The sequence below is a fragment of the Haliotis asinina genome, chromosome 10 (assembly GCF_037392515.1).
Source record: "Haliotis asinina isolate JCU_RB_2024 chromosome 10, JCU_Hal_asi_v2, whole genome shotgun sequence".
In the NCBI taxonomy this organism is placed as follows: Eukaryota; Metazoa; Mollusca; class Gastropoda; order Lepetellida; family Haliotidae; genus Haliotis; species Haliotis asinina.
The window spans coordinates 56,512,074-56,531,150 of record NC_090289.1 but is presented as its reverse complement, the minus strand read 5'-3'; the positions used below and the strand labels follow the sequence as shown (position 1 = coordinate 56,531,150).

Here is a 19,077-nt window from a genome sequence, read left to right as displayed (position 1 = left end):
AACGAGAGTAACATGCACAAATGAAATTGTAATGACATTTTACATATATTTCGGGCGTTATTTAATTCAAATGTTAATATATAACATCACAGCGTCATGCCCAAAGAAAATCAGTACGTAGAAGGAGTATACAGCTTTTTCAAAACTGCTCTTGTGTACATCTATTATCCCCAAAGACAACTGTTCAACACTGTGGCGATAATCAATGTGCATATCGAGAACAGAAAGGTTCAATGTGAATTCAGCAGAAATGGCAGTGCCAGCCTGATGGGTTTCGAGGATGAAGATATGTTAAAGCGACACTGGTCTACGCGGAGTTACTTCAGTTCCCGAACTTCTTAATTTGACGAACTTTGAAGAAGAAATATTGTTTTCTGATACCACTCGCCACCGGGCTGATAATTTCAAGTCAGGTGTTTGATGTAGAGCTTTGTTGCAGCTACGTCTAACAAGATCTGACAATAACTTGGAGGAAAGTAGTCGACATGTTCTGTGTATCTACTTTGACAAGTCCAGCAGCGGACAGGCGACTCCTACAGACATCACACAGTGAACAGTTAGCTTACAATAAAGCTATTACATAGATACTTTATACACGACTTCAAAAGCATTCCACAAGGAATTTCAGACGCGCCAGGGAAACCATGTTACCTGAATAATGCACATGAATTACCAAAGAATAGTGATGAATTAAAACAAACAGCGAGTAAGTTAAGATTTACAGTCAGCCATATTTCAGCCATGTGGTGACTAAGCAAGCTCTAAATTCAAAATAAATATAATATATAATACCCTGACTACAAAAGATAATACGATTGCTATTTTATAACAAAATGAGTTAAAACTAGCTGGCGTTTACCTTTCAAAGTAGAAGACTATTATTGGATAGTACAGTGGCAGTCTGCGGATATCTTACGTGCTCATAGACTTGGCGTTAAACGTGAAAATGCGAAACGACCACGCCCAGTGATTGCTATGTTACATATGTCTGACGACAAAGTTAGTGCCTCGAAAGCGAGACCCATATTCAAGGAAGGAGGTTTTGGAATTTCTAGCGATCTTACGTCACGTCAACGTCAACAGTTGCAGGCGCTTTAGGGAACCAACAAGTTTGGGTACTTCAAGGATGGACGGTTGATGACCAAGCCTCGCATACTAGAAACAACGCCAACTACGTCGATGTCTGGAACTAAAACGTCAGGAGACCGGCGATCATTACCGATCATCGCCTTGGAAAATCAGGCGCAAATGTGTCGGTAAACAAGGGAACTGGCCGAGGCCCGGATATTACCCCACAAGGACCGATCAAGGCTGACACCGGTGCTACATTAAATGTTGACTGCTCCGACGAAACATTTGCTTTCCTTTGTTGGAACATTAACGGATTACGAAACAAAATTCTTGACAGTGATTTTATTTCGTACTTAAAGCAATTCCAAAAAATATGTCTTGTGGAAACTTTTGTCGACAGCGGTTTTATCAAAGACTGGTTAGGTGATTATGACACGTATTATAGCCCCGCAATAAAGATATCTGACTACGGCAGGCTGTCCGGTGGTGTGTGTGTGTGTCTGTGTCCATCATTCAGTAAGTAAATTCTATACGATGACTGAATCAAAGGTTCACAACCTCCTGTGCTTGAACATACCAAAAGTGTTACTTAAAACCGATAAAAGTGTCACCTTGATATGTACGTACATACCACCAGCTGGCTCGCCGCGCAGATGGAAGAGTTTTTGTAAGATAATCAGTCGAAGTTTAGAGATTCTAAGACTGTGATATGTGGAGTACAGGTGAATTGAATAATCCTTTAGCCGATTTACAAAACGATGATACTCATAGTAGCTGTGTATTTCCTGATGATGAAAGCATACCATTTGGAGATCGGAAATCTCATGATACCATTATTAACAAATTTGGCCAATTGTTGTTAGATATGGTGTATACATTACAATTTTTTTTGTCAACGGGAGAGTTTATGGAGATAAGCTGGGAGAATTTACCTATTGTGGTAATCAAGGAGCTAGCGTTAATGATTACTTAATATGTTCTCCTGACTTCTTCGACTATATTAACATGTTGAATATTGGCGATCGTCTGGAATCTGATCACTTACCTCTAGAATTGACTTGTAGATTCCCAAATATGTATCGAGGAAACAGCAAGTTAACACCTAAGGGCGTCACTATGCAGTGATGACTTTCCTATGCAAATGCTTTAATAAGTTATTTGAAAAGGGTGTTTTTCCCAACAGTTGGTCATGTTCCATAATACTTCCCCTGCATAAAAAAGGTGTCTGTAATGACCCAGATAACAACAGGGGTATTTCACTGATGAGCATACTAGGAAAAGTGTTTACGTCAATACTAAATAATAAAATTTCTAAATGGGTAAACATGCGTGATAAAATTCCTGAATTCAAGCTGGCTTTAGGAAGAATTATTCTACATCAGATCATCTATTTACTCTTTATGCACTTATCCAAAAGACGTTGTCACGTCGAAATCATAAATTGTTTGTAGCATTTGTAGATTTCAAAAAAGCTTTTAATTCAATTGACCGCCCTAAGTTATGGAAATGTCTTCGGAAAGCTGGACTACAGGGGAAAATATTTGCTATCATAAAAGCAATATAAAGTAATGTGAGACCATGTGTTCGTTGCAGGGAAGGTGTGACAGATCTCTTTGATTGCCCTTTGGGTTTAAGACAGGGCTGTATTCTGAGTCCAATCTTATTTTCGCTTTTCATTAATGAATTATATCTTGAAGTAGCTTCAAATGGTAAACATGGCATCCAAATGTTTCCAGATCTAATAGAAGTTTTGATGTTACTGTTTACAGACTACGTTATTTCAGTGTCAGATACTGTGGCTGGTCACAAAAGGCAACAAAATATTCTAAATGCATACATAAATGAATGGAAATTATCTGTGAATCTAGATAAAACTAAACTTGTGATCTTTAGGAAAGGTGGTCTAATAGCGTTGAAAGAAAGATGGGTATTTAATGGTCAGTTGGTCAAAGTAGTGGATCATTATTCATATTTTGGAATCTGGTTTTCACATACCATGAACTTGAACAAATGTACTAAGGATTTATCATTGCGTGCACAGAAAGCCCTAATGAGTGTAATTTCAATTGCTCATAAAGTTGGACCCATGCCACGTAAAATATTTTTAGAACTCTTTGATACCCAGATACAGCCAATGTTATTATACGGCTCTGAGATATGGGGATTCCAGCGGTATGAACGTTTGGAGAAGGTCCATTTATTAGCATGTAAAAAAATTCTTAGTGTTGGGTCTTCTACACCAAAGTGTATGGTATATGGTGAATGTGGTAGATACCCCATATATATTAATTCCCAAATCAGATATTTAAAATATTAGTTCAAACTTCTTCATATGCACGAACAGCGTCTTTCTAAAATAGCATACAATATGTTTTTGTTTTTTTTACATTTAGATAACATGGGGAAAACTACATGGGTAACGCATATAAGTAATCTTCCATTTTCCCATGGTTATGGTTTCATATGATTATGTCAGTTAGTTGGAAGTGTAGACATGTTTCTTAAGGAATTTAGAACGCAGTCTGCAAATATGTTTTACCAGGAATGGCATTCAACTTTGGAAGATGGCTCACGTTATGCTTATTACAGAACTTTCAAGACTTTACTCCAACCAGAAATTTATTTATCAATCAATACTCACGACGGAAACTTTAAGGAACCATTTTATTAAATATCGACTAGGTTTATTAGACCTTGTCGAAAATAAAGGAAGAAAGGTGTCCATTGCAAAATCGCAACGAATTTGTCAGTTATGCAATATAGAAATAGAGAATGAAATTCACTTTGTGTTTGTCTGTCCATTTTATAGTGACCTTCGAAAGAAATATATGAAAGATCATTTGATAAAGATGGCACCATCGCAAGCTTTCTAATATGTTTTAACTGCTAAGAACGAATCCCAAATATTAAACCTTTCACTATATATTAAACATGCATTAGTTAAAAGAAAGTGTAACTTTTTGTTATAGACATACTCTCTTGTATATGGGCAGGAGCCCTTTTGTACAATAAACCTTTAGACTTGACTTCATAGTACAGTGTAAAAATGGATTGTCAACAACGAAAGGTAGAGCATCATACTACAGACAAATAATTATTAAAAATTACTTCAATACGGAAATTACCTTAAACTAACAAAGGGAAACCTTCGGGCAAAATGAATATATAAGCTGGATGAAACTAAAATCACTGAATGGAATTGAAGGCAGGATTGACTGACGAAAGAAAGAAATACACTGCATGTAACAAGCATGTAATATGTGCGTTCACAGCTGTTCACTACCCTTTCTGCTAAAAACATCTTGGTTGCAACCATATCATATTACACTGCTAGGGCAAGTATGGAGAATGGGTCATCTGCACTGAATACCGGTCTGAAAGCGCAGGCTTTTTATGATAGTAATAACTACGTCAGATGGATTCATCTAACGTTAGTCCTAACCACATTCCCATGATTGCTTTACATTAAAACTCATTAAAAATCTTAGGAATGTGCCTTAGATTTTGTAGAAGAGAGTTACCCGATAGGTGACTGCTTTGGAGTGAGTGAGTAATATTTCAGCTATATGGTGGCGGTTCGTAAATATTCGAGTCTGGACCTGACAATGCAGTGACCTACAGCACGAGCATCGATCTGTACAATGGGGATCCGATGACATGTGTCAACCAAGTCAGCTAGTCTGACCGTACGTTAGTCGCCTTTTGTGGTAAGCATGGGTTGCTGAAGGTCTATTCTACCCCAGGGATTGCTTCAGAGGTCACCATCGTGGTTACGTATCTGTCGAGAGTACAGTCATATAGTTTGCACTAGTAGTCTAGGATAGTCCGGGTATTTGAAATCGACTGATTTATGTTCATAACAAGTAAATATTAACACGTGATAACCGTTGACTGAGGTGTCTTTTTACGGATGTTCAGACTGAATTCTCTATTTGTTTGCCCACAATATGTAAAATGAAAATTAAAGATTATGATGTCGATTATTGGCCTGTCGATTTTTTTCATATTTAAGCTGGCATTTTACACGAAAGAAAGAAAAAAAAATAACGCACATATTGGTTGATCTGACATAGACATTTCTCGAGTGGGGCATCAGACCATGGCCCGGGGTTGATAGATGGCACCAGATGTAAAAGTATCAGGTAAATCGCGCATGTAAAATCTCCTGCAGATTCTACCTCGTTAACGCGTCTCCTCTGAAGCAGCCCATGGTCTTTACATGCATATTTGGCGTGGTGATATACTCTGACTAGACCAGGGTGCATCGATATTTGTTTCCACTAGTTACAAACATGTCGCTCGTAAAGATGAATTCTGGGTAAGATATTATCATGTGTCAAACAAGAAAAGACTGGACGCCAGACATCAAATCATAAGAAACTACTACATCACGGACGCCCTAAACCATTAACTGAAATTCAACACACGTTTTGAAGACGATATATTCACAAAATGATGATTTGAAAATAATATGTATCGGTAAACATTTTCAGCGAGTTTAGTTTACGCTGTTCGTACCACATTTGGGGAGTGGGGAAACTAGAAATAGGCTTGACAGAGGGGGGAATTGAAGTCGTGTGACAGCGTGACGAGCGAACGCTCTAACCACAGGGCTACCCCCCACGTCATCAGAAAACATGTTGCAACATAGTGAACTGCAAGCATGCAAATGACGTTTGCATTTATCGTTTGTAGAAGCATTTCCATTATACACATACAGCACTTATTAATGAATCCATCACTCCGACTGCATCGGTAGCAGTTGCAAAACTGGCTTCCATGCTCCAGTTCATAAACAGTTCAGTGGACGAATGGGCATCTATCAATGCCTGTTTTGTGAGGAGAGTAAGGCGACAGCTTGTGGTCTGTCTTATACAACCTTTGTCCAAATCGTGCCGCGCAGTGGGCATCGTTCGAAATCATTAAGACCAAAACAAAACACAGAGCATGAGACAACACCTTACATCACCAACAAGAATGGTAGCTTCTCTGATGAAAACATGTGTTGCATTTCCAGGACAGGAAGTTGTTTAAGACATCTGCAGCAGATCGTTGAGTACACTCTCGGTACCCCCTCGGCATCAGGAAAAGACCGAAATAGAAGGTGGAGTAAGACACCAAGGGAAGGCGTCATTCTTACTTTGCAATGTCCAACATAGAGAACTGGATAACGTCTTCCATCAGCAGCACCAGCTACAGGAAAATGGTTACTTTGATGAAAACATGTATAATTGCATTCCAGGGTAGACAGTAAGACCTCAGCAGGCAGTGACTGTTATTTCACTATTTCACACGTCAGTATACAGGAGACTAAGACTCGCAGAGACTCAGTTACGTATTCTAGTTTGAAATGATGTCTGTGCAATACGGCATCGAATTTCTAAGATTGTAAATATTCATGCAAATGCTTCGAGTTCTGAAGAATCTAAGTGACATTAATTGTGTGAATATTGAAAGGTTCGTCCTTGATACTATTTAGGATCAGAAAGGAAGGTGATGAAGGACAAAGCATAGCACTAAGTAAATAGATTTATTTGGATTTAACTGGGTAACCTCCGGCGGCTCCCGGAGCTGCCGAACAACGTTCTGGGGGTATGCATGCGCTGCACGGACTTTTTGATCAAGAGCCAGTCCCTCACTTGCAACCTTAGCATCCCATTTAACGCCGCCTTTTGGAGTGCATGTACCACAACATTTTTCACTTTTCACATTTTCACATTTTTCTGTTGCCGAGCAGGGATTTGCCAACAGATAGAAAACTGCTCATCCATGACGTCAACTGGAAAAACAAGTCCATGCTCCTCATAGTGTGACACGCCAAGATAATCCAGCTCACCCAGTGCATCCTCACTATACCACTCTGCCACATCAACCTCTACACTCTGCCTGGTGTCGCCGCTGCGTACTCTTCAGAAGTTACAGACAGGTATACCGGCCGGTCGTCACCTGTGCTCTTACAGAGTCAACGACCAAATGGACTGCTTAACGCACGACAGCTTCTTGAAAGCTCTCAAGTGTGTGCTGGTCTCTTGTGGCTATGACCCAAAGTAATACAGTGGTCACTCTTTCAGGCGGAGAGGATGTAGATTCGCCTTCAACGTAGGAATACCTCCAGTGTTGATTAAATTACATGGGGACTAGAAGTGAAACGCCTTCGAACGCTACATCTGCATCAGGAGTGACATTCACAGAAAGTTCCCCCGTGCTGTTGTTCTGGCGGCATCAGAAATGTCAAAATAATACAGTGTAGGGGGTTTGGAGCTTTGTTATGTTTTAATGTAACATGTCACGTTTTTAGTAGTCAATTAACATCTACCTTACCCCCAACACACGTGTTTTCATGCAAACGGTGTTAACGCTCCGAAACGTCATGTAAGTCGCGGTAAAGAAATTTCATCCACAAGTCTTGCTCTTCTGTTTTTATGCTTTCAACTTCTAAATGCTCTTCGAAGATTTTAACATGTAGGATAGTGGTTATGAGGAAAAGAGCTGGTGCATCGCTTCTTTACTGGGATTGTTGAGCAAATGTCCATGAATAGTACAACTGACTATGCGTTCTGTCGAGATATCACATACACATGGAAACGATCTCATAATATTTGCTGTACCTTTATTATCGATCAAATATAAAATATCAGCTGAGGTACATAAGCAAGACTAACTTTGTAAATGTTGAAAAAGGCAGCGTAACAAAACAAAAACACTCGAAATATGCGAAAAAACGTCTCACTGCTCTATGGTAAATTAACCATGCACGCGAAGTGCTAAACTTTATTCTGCCTTTACAAACATAACCTGGGCGAAACATTTCAGAAAAATGCGTATCTAGACAATCGGGACATGCCTGGTTGTAGAACACTCCAACGATAAAACGGACACCAGAAAATATATGCTCAGTCTTTGTTTTGTTTTGTTTTTGTTTGTTTGTTTTTGGTGTTTTTTTTCATTTTTTCCCGCACGCTGTTGACATATACTCTAAGCTTCGCGGTAATGTTGTAAAGTTGCCTCTGCGTTAAGCACGATGTGTGATTAATGGGGGAGTTTTGTCGCCTGCATTTACATGTCATTCAGTCAATTAATATTTAAACTCGAATCAACACATCTAAATACGCATTAACCTCAAGTGCGCCCCTCGATCCGTCGGTCAGTGGACATGACGCCTTCCAAGATGAGGTGACGACCTCCTGCATGTTCCTGTACAGATGGTCTTATGTGGTTGGGACCTGAGCACGCGAGGTGCTGTGTGGACATGTGATGACCACATCATAAACACTGAATCATCTGAGTGAAATATACCCTTCAGTGTGGCTACATATGACCGACGTGGGTTGCAGATCGCAGATTGTCTGAGTGACGTCATTATTATTATGTATCTTTCCTTTTTTGGCATATGCATAGATACAGACACGCAGATAAGTGGGCTTTATGAATAGTTTCTTTGAACATATTCATTAACGTTGATGAAATATTTTGAATAATAAATACATGGACACTCCCTTGTTATCGATTTGTCTACACCCAACTGACAAATGTAGGATAATCCATCATCGAGGTAGTTAGTCAGCAGTACATATGTCAAAATGTTATCTATGAAAGTATTACAAATATGTCCGGACCATGTTACTCAAATAACAGTTTTGGACCCAGTGATGTGCTTATCTCGTTTGTGGTAACATGTCAGAATAACATATAGTAACATTATAAGTTACTGCAAAACTTACATATTTGAAAATGAACGTGATGCTTCTGGCACTATCCAGGAATTAACAAATCACATACTACACTGCTAAAATGTTTTGTGACAAATTATCGAATCCTTTTGTTGCATCATGTTACTGTAACATATTGTAACAAAGATTGTTTCTGAAAGTACATGAATGCACCGTAAACAGTATATATCCTTAACCGAATGAGACTGTCAAAATGACTACTACTAGTACAAGATACGCTACTGCTGCTACTACAAGATACGCTTCCAATTCAACAGCACCGGATTGTTCTTATCCTATCGTTAGGCTGAAAGTCCACAGACTACATGGCCAATGGCACATCGCTCATAGTTCACAATGTCACCTGATGTCTCCCAAAACATGTCCACATCAATACTTGCTTGCTTGTGCTGTGAAATATGTGTTATTGTAAAATATCAATAAACATTCTTTCATATATAATAAATACATTTAATGAAAGCAGTGCAAGCTGCATTTATTTATTTACTTTTTTGACTTAGGATGGGGGGGGGGTAGTGGCGTGAGAGGGGGAGGTGAGAGCTGGGAGGTAGAGAGAGCTGTCTTATTATTAAGTAACATCTATTTATTGTCCAATCACATTCCCACTCTGTTTGAGTATATTAAGGTCCTAGTATCCTAGTAGGCTTGACGGCCCATAAGTTATGCGTCACTGCGCACTAGTTCAGTCTAATTAGAAATATCGATTTGAATCCCGTGTCAGTATATCAGACAATGGTTGGAATAATTTAGAGCTATTAATGAACTAATCTGGCTCGTAGATGTCATATGTGAACCTAATTTCCGACATCCTGGCAATCATATATATTGTCAAAATGATAGTAGTTCCATGTTGTAATAACACATCTGTTTTTCTGTCTTAAAGAATCCCTGAGATAACACGTCACATAACGACCGGGGATGATACATGGGCGTATCTTTTACGCTGATATAGCTGAACCGACGGAGCTAAATATTTGAGAACACCTCGTTATGCAGTGATACAGGGTTACAGACGTCACACTATGTACCGCTCTGTGTGGTGGGTGACCAGCTGTCAGGTGTGTCGACCAAAACAACCAATATCCAATAACCAATCATGACAGTTTTCTTCCGTTTTGTATCATATGAAATGTAAGACATTACGTGACAGATGCTTATAGTTAATGAAAAGTCCCGTCCCAACACATGGATGGTAATTGGTATCGCTCGACCAAATAAAGTAACAAAAAGTGTAACTATTAAAATGTTCAATTTATATCGATTGCTTTTAATGGTGATGTGCAGTCTGATACATATTCTATTCATGAATGTGTACGTTGATTCAATAAAGATAGTATTAGCCGTCAACTACCCAGGGCATATTGTCACCTGGGACCATCATAACTAATGTCAGGAGTAGGAATTTATAAAAGAGGCTCTCGTATTTAAGGCAACGACAAGACACAATATGATAAATGCGTTATGCTAATTAATCTTGAGATCGATCGCAAGTCTTAATAGGATCTCGGTGCATTTAATGCGCTGCCCCACACAACTATCTCCCTCTCAAAATCTGCCTCCCACACCCGACTAGACAAGTTTGTCCATCCTACGTAATCTCACAACTCATCCATATTATTACACAACCCACAATCCTTCACCTAAATCACAATTTTCATTTCAGTCACGATCGTTCTGTCTCATACACCCGACTTCTGACATAGCTATAGTTCAAGACAAAATGTCAGTAATATACAACATGTATTTTTGTTTTATATTCTACCGATGGGAGTACTTAACATGTATAAATACTTCCAAAGTGTAGATACATATAACTGAGAACATTTCGTTCGTATCTAGAATTGTCATCTCCTTTATATCAGCCATGAAGTAATCACGAAATTACATGATAACACTTTGTAATCTTTCAGATAAACGTCAGACTTATGCTTAAACATATGAAAATGTTAGGTGTTCTACTTGCACTACGAACTGAAACTGTCCTGAAAAACAGGTTTTGCTGAAACGTTGGGGAAACATCAACAGGTTTCTAGAACCTCTAAGATTAATATACTTAAGGTACAAGGCCATCAGACTGAAGGAACAGAAACTTTTCAACCAAAAGTATACTTCCGAAACAACTAGATTCAAAGTATACACAGACTTGTGTGAATGTTGTATCTAAAGCGCTACTTACCACCGCAGGTCTTGGAAACAGGAATCTTTCGGTATCCTGCTCGTAATAAAAACATCCTGGAGGATGAAAGATAGTACTCCCGACTTTTGGGTAATAACCGGATTTAACCTTTAACCCCTGTATGAGCACAACGTGGCCTGGTGACCAAGTACGGAGAAATTACACGGGATGATACATCTAGCCTCCTAGTGTGGCGGTGGCAGCGGCGGCTGTAGCGTATCGGTGTAGAGCTGGATGCAGGCAAGCACCCAGTGAGCGCCCAGTAGAAGACGATGATGTTAGTCTTCCGTTGGTCAATAATCTATCTCCACAGCGATCTCTGAATTGCGTCTTCCCATACGCTGGCTCCAAATGTTATAAAGACATTCCTTTAAAAACAATTGATTATTAATAACTTGGATTAGCATATATGTATACATTTCGCAACTTTTTGTTTCGTATATCCTTTCGTAGGGATTCAAACGGCAAACACGCAATACGTTTGAATTCACTGTCCCAATATAATCAACCATGCTTTAGGAATGCCAGCCCTTTCTGTGGAATCATTTCTAGAGGTATAAATATTGTATCTGGTATGAATAAGCCTAGCTCAACAGCCATGCAATGTTTGATGCCAAGCCACGGAGTGTGATGCTATCAGTGACGGCGAGGGTGGTGAGACTGATGCTGTCAGTGGCTGGAGAAGCCGACAGCGCAATAGGAGGAGGACAACCGGGAAGCAGAGAATTATCAATCAGGTGACGCCAGGCCGGCAACACCTATACGGGTTATTGATTACTCTCTGCATAGGTGTTGGCGGTCGAATTTAAAGGAATCGTCATTAACGTAATCGCCTACAGTGGCTTTTAGTGAAAATTAATCTGCCCTGTGACGACAATTACACTCTCCTACGCCCTTAAAAGACCTCGGTAGTCCGCTATGAAGTTGTATCATATTCGTGTAAAACGCAATGCATTTTAACAGATTGTGTTTGGATGCTGGTTAAATAATAATTTCCATATCATTTGGAATGTAAGAAATGTGATGTTATATTCCATTTCAAGGCAAAAGACAACATCGTTTCTCTCAGCATTATCTTTACCTGTATCATGTGACCATAAATCTGTTTCAGAATGTGGTAAGTCGGATAGCTGTCACCATCAAAACGTCATCGGACATATCTGCTGATGCATTGACGTGTGGGCGGAGTCGGGGAGTGTATGACACACCAAGGTCCATAACTGAGATGCCTTTGCTGATAGGAAACTCGGTCACAAGATCATTGTATCATGGCAGGCCTGGTCTTAGAAACCATGAACTCCGATTGGTGTCGTCTCATTCGATATTGCCTCCCTCCACTCTTCAGTCCAAACGCCATGGGCAACACATTCATGGTGATAGCTTATACCTTCATGCTCGGCGAAAAGACAGCAATTTGAAATGATAAATATTCTCATGATCCTAATACATTGATAACACATATGTGGAGCGTCTCGAGGTATGGAGTGCAAAGTGATTTTTCAGACTACTTGAATTATCAAGCAGAAACATTTATGGGTGCGAGACGCTCAGTGTCTTCTGAGCATTCACATCCATGTTTTATCAACCAATCATCCGATTTTGTCTTGGACACCAATGCGTTATAGAGCCCCTGCGAACTGGTATCTCATCAAGACCGTGAGAAGAAACTGCAAAGTGATTCTCGGAGTAATTAAACGAACCTGACTCGGGAGGTTTATGTCAAATAGTTTCTACCGAGTGCTGTATGCATACACGTGCTTCACGGTACCTGTATACTGTTTTAGGGTGGCTTTTCTGTGTAATTGACATGCAGGAAATTCATTTGGATACAAACCATAAGTAGCCCCTCTCAACCATTTATAAAAATGTTTCTGACATATTTATGTTCATAGCAAGTAAAAGTACTGATGTTCTCTCACAGATTGCACCTCGTCTAATTCTATCAAATATACTCGTGGAAGCAGTTTGCGAATGCACAAAATACAGTAGTGATTGAGAGACTATACTTGAGTAATCAGAGTTGCATATCTTGCCCATAACCAAAGCAAGGCACGTTGTACGAAAGGTTTACATAACCAGTTTTCGATACGCTGTGCATAACCAACGTACAGTTATTTAGAGACAATCAACTTGGAATACAGGTAAGTTGATCATGGTCATCGTAACGCGATGGGTTGTCTGTAACCAATGTAGGCCATGTCGAACATGACCAGATTACAATATGTTGTTGAAATCCATTCTTCGGCATATTCCACGTAACCAAATTAATATACGTTATAAATAGAACCAAGGAATGAGCTTCTTGAACAGTGAAATTGGACATAAGAGTATGAGTTGGACATGATCAAAATCCCTATCTTTATGTTGACATTGCTGTTGCTATATTGCAACAAATAAAGATTTAATGTTACCTTACAGTAACTATTTATACCCATCACCAGAACACACATTTGCTTTCATCGGAGTGGCTGTTCCCATTGTACCGTGTAGTTTAGAATGTTCTGAGAAAGTGACAGTGTTCGAACTATCAAAATGAAACTATCACCGACACAAAAATAACAAGGATCGTTGTCGCTATTCTGATAATATAGGTGAGCTACAGTACCTGGTGTTTTAAGCACCGCGGTTCATGATATGCTGCCCCTGCTCATGCATGTAATGGCTCACACAAGCACTTTGATGCGCTATATACTTTTTTGTATACTGCATAGGATCTTTTATCGTGAACAAAATGTCAAGCATAATGAATAACGCGAAGCATATTTTTCTTTCTAAATGCTGAAACATGGTGGATGTATCTGTAACAACTCACATGCTTCAGTGAAACACAATAGATACATCTGTATGCCTACAACAACCATTCTTCACTGCGTTGCTTCCTTCGTATCAGACTGTCGTATTATTGTGATTTCATGATTAAGCAACGCGAAATGTTGTTAATGAAAACACCCTGCAAATAAAAGCGTAATGGCATGTAATGGATTGGTGTTTGTCTCTTAATAGCAGTCTTCCAGGTGTCTGAACAGAAACTGTTAGTGATAAAACGGTTCTCTCGAAAGTTTTATTATTCTGAGAATAATCGTAGTTGAGCGCTTTGCTTCGTCAAGTCCCAGGAGGGAATCATTGTGATCAAGCTCGACAATCACGACAACACATCGATGGTTACCAGGCCACAAATCTGAGAAAGCCATTTGTCTATGGTGACTCAAGAGATGTGAGACTACCATCCATTTCGTACGGTACAGCACAAAGTGTTGTGGGCCGTTAGGGTATGTGTGAGTGCCACCGTTCATCTAGTTTGGTCATTGTAGGGCCTTCGGGAAGTGCATTCAAAAGAGGATTAAAAACAATCCGTAATAGATTTCATCAGAGATTTCCTCTGGATAATTGCAGAGGCAATTGCTCTTGACAACCTTCTTGGCCTTTCTCCACTTCGAGGTGGGCATGCTTAATCAGGAACGTGATACGTGCATTTTGGGTACGGTTAAAGATTAATGTAATTAATAATGACCACCAAACGTCCACACGACATAGGGGCCCATACAAGTGTCAACATGCATCCTGAACCAAGCACAGACGTGCGTTTCTTCGTTTCGCAAACACCTGGTGTCATCACTGATTTGAAGTTAGAGAACTTTGTACACCGCTATTCTTTTGCGCTATTCTTTTGCGCGGACAACAAAGATTGTTTTGACAACCGTCAGTAACACAAACTGTTTGTTCTGCACTCAGATAACAAGGAATGTCAACATCGGCAACCGCTAAACTGACGATAAAGCAGCACGGGAAGCGACATCGCTTCAGACCCATTAACGTGATTAAACTTTAGAAAAAAATGTATTATTCTGCACTTGAATGTGTTAAGTAAAATATCGACATAACATATACTATACATCTTATTACAGGCCGGAAATCCTGATTATTCGCCATTTGTTTTCACTTATTCTCCGAGTGTATTACCTGTGACGCTGATCTGCAGTTGGTGAGTGAGGACATGAGACAGTTCACAGCCCTGCTTTTGCACAGTAATCAGTAGGGTAAATAGCATGGGTGTGGTCCTGACAAAGCTAGACGCATGATCCTTGTGAACCATTTCACAGGCTTCTATCTACGGACGGCAAAACATGTCATCGCTATGCTATTTGAGTGCAATTACATGTATAAATTTATCATCTCTGCTGGGGATGGAGGGGTGGGTGGGTAGGTGTCTGTGTGTATATTTGTGGGGGTGGGGGGGGAGGGGGCGTCATCGGCGGCGGTTCATATAATTCCATTTGGCTTCATTTTATTGGGACTAACACTCTCATCTTCAACTAAATCAAAAACGCCGTAAATACCTTCAAACTTAGTAAATTACGTATTAGTCATTGGTTGTCGCAGGACGAAGATAAAGCCCGGGTTTACACACGATATTTGCTAAAAACGTCACACAGGCTCCCAAAACTATCTAAATGTAAAGCATTGCAACCTATCGGTCTTACAGGAAAAAAATGACTTGCTACGCGCCTAGAAGGCGAAGATGAATCCGTCAAATTAACGTGAGCCAGATTCCATTCGCAATGTGAATGCCCATGATACAGTGATATAATTATCCCGATCAATGGATCAGAGTGTAGTCGACTGTCATCATCGGCGGTGTGTTCAAGACGTATACATTCTAGATGTATACGAAAACTATATAAAGGCAATTAGGGCAACCTGTTATGGTGTATGTTCAATATGTTCAGTGAGGTATGTCCAAATGGTGTGTAGAGGAGATCATGCATAGTGAAGATGACAGTGTGAAGACTGTTGATTGCACAAGTCTTTCATCTTTTTTCCAAGACGCCGACTAGGCATAAGGTAGTTTACCAATGGCATCGCTCACCATTTCTCTTGACGAGCTACCTCAAGCTGGTAGTTTCACACGTATAGTCTTTATGAAATTACACCCAATACACGCATGGTAGGGATCATGTCAAGGACCAGTCATATGTCGGTGTTCATTTGTCGTGGTAGGTAAAGGTTACAACTTTATCATTTTGTGGTCTTGTAGGCTGCTCTTGCAGGAGGCGCTAATACCAGCAAACAGAACCACGGCACGACAAACGTTGGAATCAGCATACTGCTGCTCATCAATGTCCACAGTCCTCTGTCGGGCCAAACCCAACCGTACATTCCCGTCTGTCAAGAAATAGAACTTTACGATTTGCCGAACGTTCGGTAACTTGGGTTATTGACCAAGTTGGGATACTGACCATTTTTACGGGTCTTTTTAAGAATGTGCTCTGAGCAGCTTCATTGTAATTGTTAGTTACCCGATTCACGGAATCATATTTAGATTTAGTTTCTCAGTGCTCTTGTGTACGTGTCGGTGATGTAAAGTGTAAAAGGTCACTGTTCACATTACATCTGTAATACTTACAACGATAACAAGACATGCATATCATTAGGTCCCTTCTTTTTCCGCTAGCAGTATATCTAGCTATCATATATAGGTATAACGACTTTTCCGACAGGGGCGATGTCAAAAATAACTGGAACCAGTTTCATCCCATTCTTATAACATAAATAAGCATGCATACGATCTGAAGGACGGAAGCGATTTACATTCATAAACACTGCGCCTCTTACCGCCTCTGTAGACCGTCTAGGGTTAACTGAAAAACACCTTCACATTGTACACAAGATATGCAACACGCCTAACGCACCTCTGTTGCAAGCTGCGAGTCTCACAGGTTTGAAATAGACATAAATAAGAAAACATCTGTGATACTCAGTAGATAGCACAACCTCTCCGGGTTTGTCCAACTGTGTTATGCACCATGAAAAGGGGCACACACCTTCTTCATGTCGATGATAACGAGTTAACAAGCATCTGAAGGGCAATTAACCGAAAGGATGAGAAAATAATTATGTCCTACAAAATGTGTCATTACACTGTTGTCTCTTTGTTCTGGCTTGATTATATTACAAAATTAACAAAAGAATGTGTGTTTCGGCTGTAAATAAACACGGGCACGACTAGTTTTGTTTAAATCTATTACCTGTTATGTATATATCTTCTGCAAAACGTTGTTTGTTCCCAGCATGGTAGTGCTTGCACATTGCCTACAGCAGTGTAGACCTAGGTGTATGTGTGTACAAACAGACAACGCGTAGTCATTACAAATACATCGACATTGCCTTTCAGACATGTTATGTTTTGTGAGATCTTGTAAAAGAAAACAATGTTCTTATTCGCCAATGCAAGTTGACAGTTGTCTGCAAGACAAGCAAATGCGTGAAGTATTGAAGCATTTTTCTCAGTGAGGCATTTCTAGTATCGATGATTGGGAACCGTAAAGATCCGTGGAAACATAAGTGTAGTGCATGGTTGTCTTTGAACAGTTGATGTCCATGACCACTTATACTGTGTACACTAGTGTATAAACTACCTAATGATGTTGATAAGGCACGGAAACAAACACCGGGTATACAATATTGTTCTGTGGTCCCGTCAACATCAATCAAACTTTGCTAATACTACTTCGTGGCGCAGTCTGTGAACGATTACTGCTACCTTAAGATTTCCTGGAGAATGTCTCTAATTGTACACATTGAGCATGCATAGAAAGTTTGTCATTTCTTATCCACAATCCGAAGTATTTGTCTACAAAATGAAGAAATCGACAGGCATTGATAATTTATGTTGGATAGACAAACAATGTCACCTGAGAAATGTTGACGTACACTTGGTGACGTGTTAGTACTGGCATTAGTTCTTGAAGAATACATGACAGGCATCAGTAGGCGTGGTGTCGACTGTGCTGCTTGAAGCGCCAGTCAAAAGTCGGGTGCTGTCACGGTAGGTTCAAACCCAGACATCAGTGCGCGTAATAAACGGTTATTCTCTTTTCAGCTGAATTTGAATTTCACATCGTGTGTAAAACAACTACGAAAGGTTTAACTCTTGCACATTTGACATTTCCCCTTTGACACAAGCTGAAAAAAGTAGTTCATCAAATGTAATTCCGATGCCGTACGAGAGTACATTGTTTCCACATTAAACGGAAACTAATTGTTTGGTACAAACAAAACTAAACTAAAATCTGAAATCAGTGAACGATTGGACAGGATAAAAAGGTAGTTTTCTTTTCAAACTGTATTGAAGCCAATACATTTAAGTTTACAATCAGAAATGGCGAGGCAAATGACCATAGAAGTGTCAGCACCAATAAGAAACAAGTAAAGAATGAAGTCATCGACACATGCCCCGTCTTGAAACCAGAATGTCGTGTGAGGTGGCAGATGGATAGTCGGCGCTTTCCGAGATAACCACACTTACAAATAAGTCTAGAAATGTCACAAAGCGCCTTCGTCTCGATCGTTTGAGGTACAGACAACCGTCTAAAGACTGCACCACACCAATATTTGTTTACAAAAAACCTATCAGGTTTGTGGTTCCACAAGGGCTGACAACTCTGAGTAACTCGCCTGCTCTTAAAACCTGGTCTCGTCGAATCTTGACATTTTACCAGCACTTCGGTCGTTTGCCGATATTTGAATTCACCCCCACATACACTTGTTCACCCCCATATACACTTGCTACAATCCTTGTTCCCACGTGATACTTGAACGAATCGGCAAGTACGGGTTTGGAATTGACTTAATGAAGGCAATTACCGGGGCAAATCTAGGAGATGTTTGCAAAACCAGAAGATGTTGATGTCTGAATTCATAAATATATTAAACTGATTAAACTACAAGGTTCTATATTGTTGTGGAACCATTACATCTAATCATTAAAAAGATTTCAATAAAACACATACCGAAGCCAATGGTAGGGCCGGCAGAATGGTAACCGGGTCGCTCCTTTTGGTTAGGTGTTGATGTTCACGCTCCTTCCTGCACCTGAAGACAGACACTTGGAACCTCAGTCAGTTAAGTATATTACTCATCGTTCATATCATCGAAATGATGGGTACTTGTTTTCACAGTGGGAAAACACAGCACCGACTCCCGAATTTTATAAACACGCGCGTTATACCACATGTAAATTGTGACGAGACCCTCCTAACCTCCACAGATTTTCACAACTTAACCTTTTATAGGCGATAAGATCTTTGGCACCTGTCCCAC

The 19,077-nt window shown here is 39.9% G+C and overlaps 1 protein-coding gene across 2 annotated transcripts in view; it reads right to left on the bottom strand.

Annotated features, from left to right (window-relative positions):
• LOC137298958 (acid-sensing ion channel 5-like) overlaps positions 1-18,851 on the bottom strand; it is a 90,577-nt gene extending 71,726 nt beyond the window's left edge. Inside the window, exon 1 of one of the 2 annotated variants that reach the window (XM_067831356.1) lies at positions 18,768-18,851. The gene's annotated coding sequence lies outside the window, so the exon portion shown is untranslated. Of the gene's footprint in view, positions 1-10,977; positions 11,605-18,767 lie in introns of those variants that run through there. The other variant, XM_067831354.1, reaches the window with a different exon arrangement.
• Positions 18,852-19,077: the final 226 nt, after the last annotated feature.